The sequence below is a fragment of the Lissotriton helveticus genome, chromosome 7, assembly GCF_964261635.1.
Source record: "Lissotriton helveticus chromosome 7, aLisHel1.1, whole genome shotgun sequence".
In the NCBI taxonomy this organism is placed as follows: Eukaryota; Metazoa; Chordata; class Amphibia; order Caudata; family Salamandridae; genus Lissotriton; species Lissotriton helveticus.
Genome location: NC_136068.1, coordinates 777,322,266 through 777,334,408, shown reverse-complemented (window position 1 = coordinate 777,334,408; position 12,143 = coordinate 777,322,266).

Here is a 12,143-nt window from a genome sequence, read left to right as displayed (position 1 = left end):
GTAAACCAATTTCGTCAGAGCAAACAAAAAATTATACATACATGACAAACAGAGTATACCCACCACCAAGACATGCCCGATCGTTGCGCAGCTGCAGCATCATCTGTGGTACCCTGCTACGCCTCATGATGAATGCATCATGCCACGATCCTGGAAAACGTGCACAATCATGGGAAATCAGCATGTTAGCAAGGCACACCAGAAGGGCATTTATTGAGTGGTAATGCTTCCTATTGCGGTAGGCCTGCTCCTGAGCCTGTGGTGGCACCAAAGCCACATGTGTACCATCAATGGACCCAATGACATGTGGCATACCTCCCAGGGCATAGAATTCACCCTTGACATCTCTCAACTCTTCGGGGTTTGGAAATTTGATGAATTCATCAATGTGCTCTAACATGGCAACTAAGACATCACGTAGGCCACGGCTGAACACGGTTTGGGACATACCCCCCACATCTGCCATGGTAAATTGAAACATACATGTGGCAAAAAATGTAGGGCGGCCATCACCTTTAGCTTTGGTGTCAGCGCAGTTGGATACCTGTGTCGCGGTTGGAGATGTGGTTGCGGCCTGTCCGTCAAGTTCTGAATCAAATCTCAAGTGAATCTGTAACAATGGATGAAATCACGTTCCTTCATGGTTTCCAAGTCGGGAAAAGGCCTTGGTAGAGGCGGTGCCCTGCAGGACATATTGTGGAAGAATGGAGAACAACTGTCAGCTAAAAAATAATCCAATGTACATAGCACATGCAACACTGATACTACACATCAAGGTACTATGGTGTTTGGTGTAACCAATACATCCTGGACACATATGCCAGCTTCCTGGCACTTCAAAAATAACCACGATACATCTGCAGTTTTTTGATAAACATTACATGCACACAAAAAGACTGCTGGGCTGCTCTGAGTGAGCAGAGCAAGATATCACTGGAGTGACACACATGACCAGACCTGCATTAGAAGATTGTCATCCCATACAGACAGCTGACTGCAAGGCACAGACCCAGGTCACATGTAATATCTATTGGACATATCATACAACTTGCTAATGAGGTGTGTATGTGACAACGCAACACCACAGAAATTGTCACGATGCAGACATGTATGCATGGTGATCAATGATGTATGATGCCATCATACCCAAAAGCCATTGAAAAAGCACATGTGCCATGGTGTGCGTACATGCAGAAACATTTCAGTCACAACACAGACCCATTATAGATGCACCAACAGCAGATGCATTATACGGAACCCAAACTGAAAAAACAATCTTCAAAATTACACACATATTACATTGTTACATAGGGACCTGATGAGCGCTAAATTGACAAGTGAGAAATTGCCACTGTCCCTGGCATCATGAGACAGGTCCCGGAAGTGATGACTGTGCATTTCCAGTGTTTATGTGCATGACAACATGTGCATGATGATACCAATGGTACAAGTGGAAAGGTGATGTGTACCACCTAGTGCACCATCACACATCACATGTGTCAACAGGTCATCACACATCAATTGTGCAAAATGAACTGATATGCTGTGCTATATCAGTGCCTGGCACACCTAGGGCCTGCTCATGTAAGTATGAAATGAGAAGAACTTGATAGACATCCTTGTGTTAATCGTACTGCTACATCCCTGTCATGTGTGCGCCTCATATCACTATTGTAATGCTGCCATACGTGAGCGTGTGCAACGTACCATCCCCCTGCTTTGACTCCAGCGTGTGAAACGCACTGTGTAAAACGCATCATACCCCTGCATTCACATCAGCGTGTGAAACACACTGTGTAAAACGCATCGTACCCCTGCATTCACATCAGCGTGTGAAACGCACTGTGTAATACGCATCGTACCCCTGCATTCACATCAGCGTGTGAAACTCACTGTGTAAAATGCATCGTACCCCTGCATTCACATCAGCGTGTGAAACGCACTGTATAAAACGCATCGTTTCACTATTGTAATGGTGCCATACGCGAGCGAACCGTACCCCGACATTGCGTGTGTGTGTGCGCATTGTTTCACTATTGTAATGGTGCCATACGCAAGCGAACCGTACCCCGACATTGCGTGCATGTGTGCGCATCGTTTTTACTATTGTAATGGTGTCATATGCGAGCGAATTGTACCCCCGACATTTCGTGCGTGTGTGCGCATCGTTTCACTATTAAAAAAGTGGCATGCGCGACGTGAAACACACCGTACTTGTGTGTGGATCCCAAAAAAGACATGGGGGACACCTACGCTACAAGTAGTAGGCCCAGAATGCAGGCTGGTTGTCATGGATACTGTGATTTGAGTGTGTGCTACAGGTGTCCTGCAAAAGTCAGTTGGACAAAACTATACAATGTTGCAATGTTGTTGTGTAGCTGAAGCTCAAATTTTGATCCATGCAAATGTGTGTCAGGGCCTTATGTTGAAAGTGATTGAATGAAACGTAGGATGCTAAGTAATGTGGCCTATCACACTGTACTCCTGATACTGAAAGCCCCTCAGCAGCACTGATTTAAGGCTGCATGTGTCTGTGAGAGAGCACTTGTCTGCACAACATTGGAGTGGACCACACTGCTGCTGTCTCTGCATTCCCTGAAATCTGATTTTGCTGACGATGGAGAGGGCACCTGCATTCAGTGAGGAGGTAAACCAGGCCCTGCTGGATGCCCTCCTACCAAACTACAGCAAGCTGTATGGGAGACCAGGGGAGCAGGTGAGTGATGACTGCACTAGCTTTGACTGTTCACCTGTTGTGTGAGTTTCACTACAGCCATTGTGTATTTGTGGATCAGACATGCAATGTGGTTTGGCAGTGAGTGCAGGGTCTGTACATTGTGTTGTCTCCCATACAGAGCATGTTGTAGTAAAAGTGTGTTTACTCCTTACTTGCATTATGGTAACTGTGACATTCAATGCATACTGATTTACACATTCTGCTGTGGCACACCGTGCATGCTTTTTTGGCATGATTTAAAAAACTGTAATAGTGTTCACCCCAGAGTGACAGCTGAATGTACTCACTGATGTTTATGGTTATTTTTGACCTGTGGTGATTTTGTACATATGCTGTGTTTGAACTCATGGACATTGAAGAGTGTTCCTTGCCACCTGGCTGAGTGTGTATGTGATGTTTTGCCCCACAGCTAAACAGCTGCATGGCGTATGCAGCAGCTGTAGCCATCTGATGAGACAAGTATGCAGTTTTGTGTGCATGACTTGCACAGTTAGCCCAACACCTGTGGCACCTCTTTGTTAAGTGTGACATGTGCAAAGTGAGGGTTGTATACAATGTTGAGACTGACAGGCAAGTGATCTGTGCCAGGGTGTGTATGTGTGGTCTGCTGACGGTTCGTAGGTGTAGTGGGATATGTGACAGCATGTCACGTGCTGTCCAACACCCTGCAGTTGCATGTGTTGTACAGTGTGTGCCATGATCAGTGAGTGTGTTGAACCCCTTATGCCATCTGTTGCCTTTCTAAGGCATGTAGTGCATGTGTGTGTGCCCACTGGACAAATTCAGATGGACAATGATGCAAATCCTGTAAGCATCCTATGCCCTGTTCACGTCATCAATATAGTGCAAGTGTGTGTCTCTGGGACATGCAGCAGGTGTAGTGATGTTGTATAACTTTCTCTTCCTGACAGGTAACTGCCTATGAGAAGGGGGAGATCTGGTCGGACATTGTCAGGGCTGTCAGGTCTTTGAGGGGCCCTCGCAGTCGGCTGATAAACATCAGGAAGAGGTGGCAGGACATACGGTGCTGGACCCGCCGTATTGCCCGGGTCCAGCTGAAGCTGGAAGCTCCACGCTGGCATGGCGGCAGCCATTACCTCACCCCCCACATGCTCCGAGTCCTGGAAGTGGTCTTTCCAGACCTCCATAGGCAGTTGCAGGACGGACAGCAGCAAGGAGGGGGTAGGTATATGTATGTTTGTAGTGTTGTGTGTCACATGCTACTTGAGGTGCTCTGAAGCCTGTGAACACTCCCACAGTTGGAGGGTCTGGTGAGACAGGCTATTGGTGCATTGTACTTTAAATTCACCATATTCATCTGCTGCTCTTTTCCATCCCTTCCCCTCCTCCATATGTGACCCCTGGTTTGTGTGTTTCCAATTTCATACACACTCAGCCAGGTGGCAAGGAACATTCACACTCTTCAATGTCCATGAGTTCAAACACAGCATATGCACAACATCTCTATTCATGACACAGTCAGCAATGTCTTGACCCACAGATCTGTGTGCCCACCACAGTACCCTGAAACACCCTGGCCTCCTAATCATGTGTGTCATCCAGCACTGTGCCCATTCTATGTGGGTTCAGCATGGGTGTGCCTCAGTGGCATTGGTCCCTGCCATACTTTGTATTTATCATGTGCTAGCTACATCTGCACACTGTCCATGGATACATGATTTAGCTTGTGCATACTCACACTGGGCATTGCCTGTGTGCCTATTCTCAAGAATATGTTGCTGATTGTTTGTGACTAATATGGATTGCCAGCCACAGGAGGTGACATTCTCAAGAATATGTTGCTGATTGTTTGTGACTAATATGGATTGCCAGCCACAGGAGGTGACCTTGCTGTACACTTTCAAAAGTTGCTGCTCAGTTTTTGATACCCTGATTCTGATGTTTAACTTATTGAGCAGTTTCAAACACATTAATGGAGTGATGGGGTCTTGTGCAGGAGAGGTGTGATGGGCCTGCCTGTTTTGCCTTGTCAGTTGTGAACTGTGGATGTCATTTGTGAGTTAGAGTTATCACCATGCACTTCCCCTGTGATGCTGGACAGTGCTGTCATTGGGTGCTTTACAGGCTATGTTGTTTGCTTACAGAGATGATTGTGCCTCAAAGATTTTTGCAACATGTATGTAGCTGCGATGCTATGCTGTTTTGTCCTAGTGCGCACACTACAGTGCTCACATTTCCCATGTGGTTAAGGGTGTGTCTTTCTATGCAGCAATGATTTTGATCTTCGCAATTGCAGGCACATTAGCATAAGCATTGGCCTGATTTTGGACATGTGGGCCACTTCACATGACAGCCAGTGTGTGTTATGTGCTAACAACTGTATGATCAGGTGATAGATGCCCCTGTGAGGAGTGACACATTTGAAGTGATGTCACATTGATGTATGTCCCTAGGCACTCCCAACACTTGTTGAGAGTTGTTAATGTTTTGAATGTGTTAATATGACAAAATGTGTAGGTTACACTTATGTGTCTGCATTATAGTTGTCTCGCATGGTAGTGCACAACACACAACATGTGCAATGTTTTTGAATAAGCAGGCAGGTTTTGAATGAGGCCAGTGTTAGTGGTTAATGGTGTGCCTTGATCGACATAGACATGTCCCCACAGTGGTCTTGAGTGCTTGACACTCCTTTGCTGTCAATTGTACAGACTGATGTGTGTCAATCCATCAAGACCTCCGTTGGACCATGTATATGGTATATGGTCCACAGCATTTATTTCTAACAGTGTTTCATCTTGAAGTGTGCAAGCTGTCTCAATAAATTTGTCTATGTTGTTTGTGTGGATTTCCTTGTGAGAGATCTTTCATGCAGCCACATACGTGTTGTGTTCAGAAGATGGATATTTTGCAGATGCTAAACAAGTTGATTATGTGAAGTATGCAGAGTCCGAAGATGCCAAGATTTTATGCCATTACTTTTCACCAAACACTACTTCCTGGGCTCTGGGAGTGGTGTAACCTTGGGGAGTGAGGTGTGTTACTTTGCCCTGCGGGGAAACACAACTGTTTAGTTATTTGTGAACTGGAGGTGGCATAACTTCGGTCTGTTATTTGGATCCTTGTGTTCAAGTACCATTGTGTCTATACCAACTGTGCAGTACTAGTCTTAGCTATGTGCAGAGGTATGTTGCTGTTACTCATGATGCATACCATGATTTGCAATGTGCCCAAATAAATTTGTGTTCATGTGTCAGATGTGTACAGGTGGCTGATGCATTTTTGTTTATTCTCCTTGCCAACAGCATCATCAAACAACACAGGAGGAGACATTAGCAGGGACCAGGAGGGGGGACCCAGCCGCAGTGCCACCAGCGCTGAGGAGTTGGAGGGAGCCAGTGGCACGGAGGGTGAGGGGAGTCAGGCGGCCGGACCTTTGGAAGGCGACACTTCATATCATGCGGACGGGTTGGCTTCTGACTCCCAGGAGGAGGGGGAATACATGGTGACAGCTTCTTCCACCACTGTGTCTGTCCCCACCTCCTCCAGACCCATCTCCACCCTCCCAGTTGCTAGGGTCCCTTCTGTCCGTGCTGCCCCCCATGTCTCCTTCGTCCCCGGCACCACAGCCCCTGCCCCTGTCTCCCCTGTTGCCCTCAGTGCCGAGCCTGTGGACCTACTCCGGCAGATTCATGTTGGTCAGACATCAATGCTGACTGTCCTCCATGGCCAAACTCAGAGACTGACACAGTTGTTGTCATTCATGGAGGGCATGTCAGCTAACATATCTGACCAACGTCGGAGTCTATCGTCCATAGACTCCTCACTGATGGCAGCACTTGCCCTCCTGCAGCGGCCAGTCCCCCCACTCCTTCCGACCCATCCACAACCCCCTCACCCCTCACCAAGATCACACACACACAACAGACCCACCCAGCACACCACCACGGAAGTCTAGGTGCAGATCTCCAGGCACCCAATCTTAGGGGGATGCAGGCACACCAACAAGGACTGGGGTCAGATGGCAGGCACACAGACACAGACACAGTCCGCAAGACTCAGAGCCCTCTACCTCCACTCCCATTGTGTCCCCGGGTGCAGGTGGTGGTCTGGCAGAACTGCAAGCCTAGGTTTCCTCCCCCCTGCACCCACAACACCTACCCTTCCCTCTACTGTCCCAGCGGTGCCGGACACTGACCCAGATGATGCCCCCCATGGGTCCACAGACCTTTAACTCCATCATGTGCAGGCAAGTTTGGGGTTGACAACCTCCCCAAGGTTCCAAAGAAAAAGGCACTTTATTCCGGACTGGCCATTGGCCTTCTTTGAGCCTGGACTCATTTATGAACTGAATTTCGTTTTTGAGCTGAATAAAGCATTTTATTTTTCATTCTGAACTATTGCATTTCAGGTACTTGCTTTAGGTGCTGTGTGCCTAGGAGTTGGTGTCATAGTAATGTTTGGGTATTGTGAAAGATGTGTATTTTCTAATGGTAATGAGGTGGACCATGGTATCTATGTGCCATCACAATGTGGCAGCTAATTATCTTGATTTGTGTGTGTTCAGTTTGCCTACAGACATTGTCCAAAAGAGTGTCACTTCCTCAGTGACACATGAGATCTTCAGAACAGACCGTTGCACAATTGTTGTGGTGAATTTTGTTCCTTCAGCAATGGCCATGCCTGCTCACAAATGAGTTCTGCTCATTAGTCTGTGCCATCCATGCTACTCACTGTACTTGTGTTTGTAGTATGTAGTAATGCCTTCATGGACACCATCAGCCTTTTTCACACTATGCAGATGTATGATCACAGCCCTACCCTTATGTTTGGATTTGTTATGCAGGGTATTTGAGCACACAAAATCACAATTTTGTGCTTTGTATCTAAGGGGTTTCAACCCTGTTCCTTCCATGATAGAGTACATGTTTCACCACCTGGACATTCATATCAGGCCCGGGATATACATGACAATGTGTTTTTCCTTTTTGCTCTATTTGTTTGGTGGGCTGTTACACGACTATGCACTAGAGAGTCGTGATGGGAGGGTGTGTAGGTTGCCTGCAACCTCCATGGGTGGATATGCATTTAGGATCTGACATCACACCCACATGTGGTGTGTCACGCCGTGTGTGATAGGAATCCATCCTCCATGGAGTGGGACACTGCTGTAAGTGATGTGTTGCTATGGCACTATCAGGACTGTCACAGGTTAGGAATGTAAACATACTCCCATGTAGTTGTTGTATGGTGATGATAATGCACCCCCCTATAACTGGGCACTTCTGGTGGTCATATCCACCCACCCCTCCTATGTCTGGGCCCTGCTGGGAGACATATCCACCCACCCCTCCTATGTCTGGGTACTGCTGGGAGTCCTGTGCACCCACCCCTCCTATGTCTGGGCACTGCTGGGAGTCCTGTACACATCCCTCCTATGTCTGGGCACTGCTGGGAGTCCTGTGCATCCACCCCTCCTATGTCTGGGCACTGCTGGGAGTCATGTACACATCCCTCCTGTGTCTGGGCACTGCTGGGAGTCCTGTGCACCCACCCATCCTATGTCTGTGCACTGCTGGGAGTCCTGTGCCCCCACCCTCCTATGTCTGGGCACTGCTGGGAGACATATTCACACACCCCTCCTATGTCTGGGCACTGCTGGGAGACATATCCACCCACCCCTCCTATGTCTGGGCACTGCTGGGAGTCCTGTACACCCACCCCTCCTATGTCTGGGCACTGCTGGGAGACATATCCACACACCCCTCCTATGTCTGGGCACTGCTGGGAGTCATATCCACACACCCCTCCTATGTATGGGCACTGCTGGGAGACATATCCACCCACCCCTCCTATGTCTGGGCACTGCTGGGCGTCCTGTGCACCCACTCCTCCTATGTCTGGACACTGCTGGGAGACATATCCACACACCCCTCCTATGTCTGGGCCCTACTGGGAGTCCTGTGCACCCACCCCTCCTATGTCTGGGCACTGCTGGGAGTCCTGTGCATCCACCCCTCCTATGTCTGGGCACTGCTGGGAGTCATGTACACATCCCTCCTGTGTCTGGGCACTGCTGGGAGTCCTGTGCACCCACCCATCCTATGTCTGTGCACTGCTGGGAGTCCTGTGCCCCCACCCTCCTATGTCTGGGCACTGCTGGGAGACATATTCACACACCCCTCCTATGTCTGGGCACTGCTGGGAGACATATCCACCCACCCCTCCTATGTCTGGGCACTGCTGGGAGTCCTGTACACCCACCCCTCCTATGTCTGGGCACTGCTGGGAGACATATCCACACACCCCTCCTATGTCTGGGCACTGCTGGGAGTCATATCCACACACCCCTCCTATGTATGGGCACTGCTGGGAGACATATCCACCCACCCCTCCTATGTCTGGGCACTGCTGGGCGTCCTGTGCACCCACTCCTCCTATGTCTGGACACTGCTGGGAGTCCTGTACACCCACCCCTCCTATGTCTGGGCACTGCTGGGAGACATATCCACACACCCCTCCTATGTCTGGGCCCTACTGGGAGTCCTGTGCACCCACCCCTCCTATGTCTGGGCACTGCTGGGAGTCCTGTGCACCCACCCCTCCTATGTCTGGTCACTGCTGGGAGTCCTGTACACATCCCTCCTATGTCTGGGCACTGCTGGGAGTCCTGTACACATCCCTCCTATGTCTGGTCACTGCTGGGAGTCCTGTACACATCCCTCCTATGTCTGGGCACTGCTGGGAGTCCTGTGCACCCACCCCTCCTATGTCTGTGCACTGCTGGGAGACATATCCACACACCCCTCCTATGTCTAGGCACTGCTGGGAGTCCTGTGCACCCACCTCTCCTATGTCTGGGCACTGCTGGGAGTCCTGTGCACCCACCCCTCCTATGTCTGGGCACTGCTGGGAGTCCTGTGCACCCACCCCTCCTATGTCTGGGCACTGCTGGGAGTCCTGTACACATCCCTCCTATGTCTGGGCACTGCTGGGAGTCCTGTACACCTACCCCTCCTATGTCTGGGCACTGCTGGGAGTCCTGTACACCCACCCCTCCTATGTCTGGGCACTGCAGGGAGTCATATCCACCTACCCCTCCTATGTCTGGGCACTGCTGTGCGACATATCCTCACACCCCTCCTATGTCTGGGCACTGCTGGGAGTCCTGTACACCTACCCCTCCTATGTCTGGGCACTGCTGGGAGTCCTGTACACCCACCCCTCCTATGTCTGGGCACTGCTGGGAGTCATACCCACCCACCCCTCCTATGTCTGGGCACTGCTGGGAGACATATCCACACACCCCTCAGATGTGACGCACCGTACCCCAACTTAAATGACGTGTGTGCGGCTCGTATCACTATTGCAATGGTGATATACACGAGCGTGTGACGTACCGTACCCCAACATTCACGGCATGTGTGCGCATCGTATCACTGTTGCAATGGTGATATACGCGAGCGTGTGACGCACCGTATCCCAACATTCACGGCGTGTGTTCGGCTCGTATCACTATTGCAATGGTGATATACACGAGCGTGTGACGCACCGTACCCCAACATTCACGGTGTGTGTGCGCCTCGTATCACTATTGCAATGGTGATATACGCGAGCGTGTGACGCACCGTACAAGTACACTTCCGTTGTTGCGGTATGTTGTTCTCACCGTATGCGCCGTCGTCGGTTTCTGTGCACCAGGTCGTAGGCGTACAGGACTGGGATGACACGGTCGATGGGGTTCATGGTGTGTCTGTCGCGTACCGGGGTCCCGTTCGGGCCGGACTCTGCTTTTACGGTAGTTTTCAGCTCCCGTAGCAATAGGGTCATACGGAGTGTGGCCGAGACGAATCGTACTTGCTGGGCCGGAAACTGCTGCCTGTTTACATACAGACGGCGCGTAGAGAATGACCCGGATATGTATCGTATGTATTTTTTGTTCGTATGGTGTTTGGTGCGATTCGTATATTGATATGCTTTGGGTTGGGATCGTACTTGACCGTACGTACGGGGACGTTGTAGGTGTACGAATCGTATGGGAAAAACGCTCCGTACTGCGATTCGTGGAGGATTTTACCGGATCGGAATCGGCCCCTTAATGTACAATTGGCACACTTAGAATAGATGGGCTAGGTCAGGTGGTTTGTCGTACTTAACGTGCAACAGTAGGTAAAGTGTTGGATAGCGGAGAGAATAAAATTACCATTCCCACTCCAACGAATGCAACAATAGGGAAAGTGTTGGATAGCGAAGGGGTAAAAATTACTATTCCTACTCAAGAGAATGCAAGAGTAGGGAAAGTGCTGAATAGCGAAGGGTAAAAATTGCTATTCCCACGCCAACTAATGCAACAGTAGGGAAAGTGCTGGATAGCGTGGGGGTAAGATTTACTATTCCCACTTCAGAGAGTGCAACAGTAGGGAAAGTGTTGGATAGCGTAGGGGTAAAAATTACTATTCCCACTCTAGTGAGTACAACAGTAGGGAAAGTGTTCGATAGCGTAGGGGTAAAAATTACTAGTCCCACTTCAGAGAGTGCAACAGTAGGGAAAGTATTGGATAGCGTAGGGGTAAACATTATTATTCCCACTCCAGAGAGTGCAACAGTAGGAAAAGGGTTTGATAGTGTAGGGCTAAAAATTACTATTCCCACTCCAGTGAGTGCAACAGTAGGGAAAGTGTTGGATAGCAGAGGGTTAGAATTAATATTTCCCAAAAATGTAAATTAAAAAAGAAACACAATAGCAACTACAATACAAAAATTGTTAATAACACAAAAATAAAAACAATATAAAAATATAAAAATTACAAAATATAAAAAAATTATTTAATGTTAAAAATACTAAAAATTAACTACATACAGTAATTTATAAAAGTTTTTAAAAAACATTTTACAAACAATCTTAAAAACACATTTATTATAATCAAAAAAATATTTAGTAATGAATTTGTTTCAATTACTTCACAACATATTTCCCTATAAACGCACAACTCCTACAGATTTGACACAATTAACATATTTAATTATTTATAATTTACAAACAATTAATAATTAATTATTTATAAATAAATTACCACAAACCACACTATAAAATGGAAATATAAATAAATACTAATAAATAACAAATATTAATTGCTTTATTCTAATTAGATTACTTCCCACCCTATTACCCTATACACCTACAACCCACTTCTTACTTTTTTTCACAATTAACATAATGATCAATTAAATAATTATTGAAAAATTAATCACCAATTCATAATTAATTGATATTAAATTACTTTTAAAAACGAATAAAAAAACATTAATAATTACTATAAGATAATAAATGACTTCCCACCCTATTACCCTATCACCCCACAATTAATATAATGATCCATTAAGTAATTAATACAAATGAATAACCATTTAATAATTAATTAATAATACATTAATTATATATACT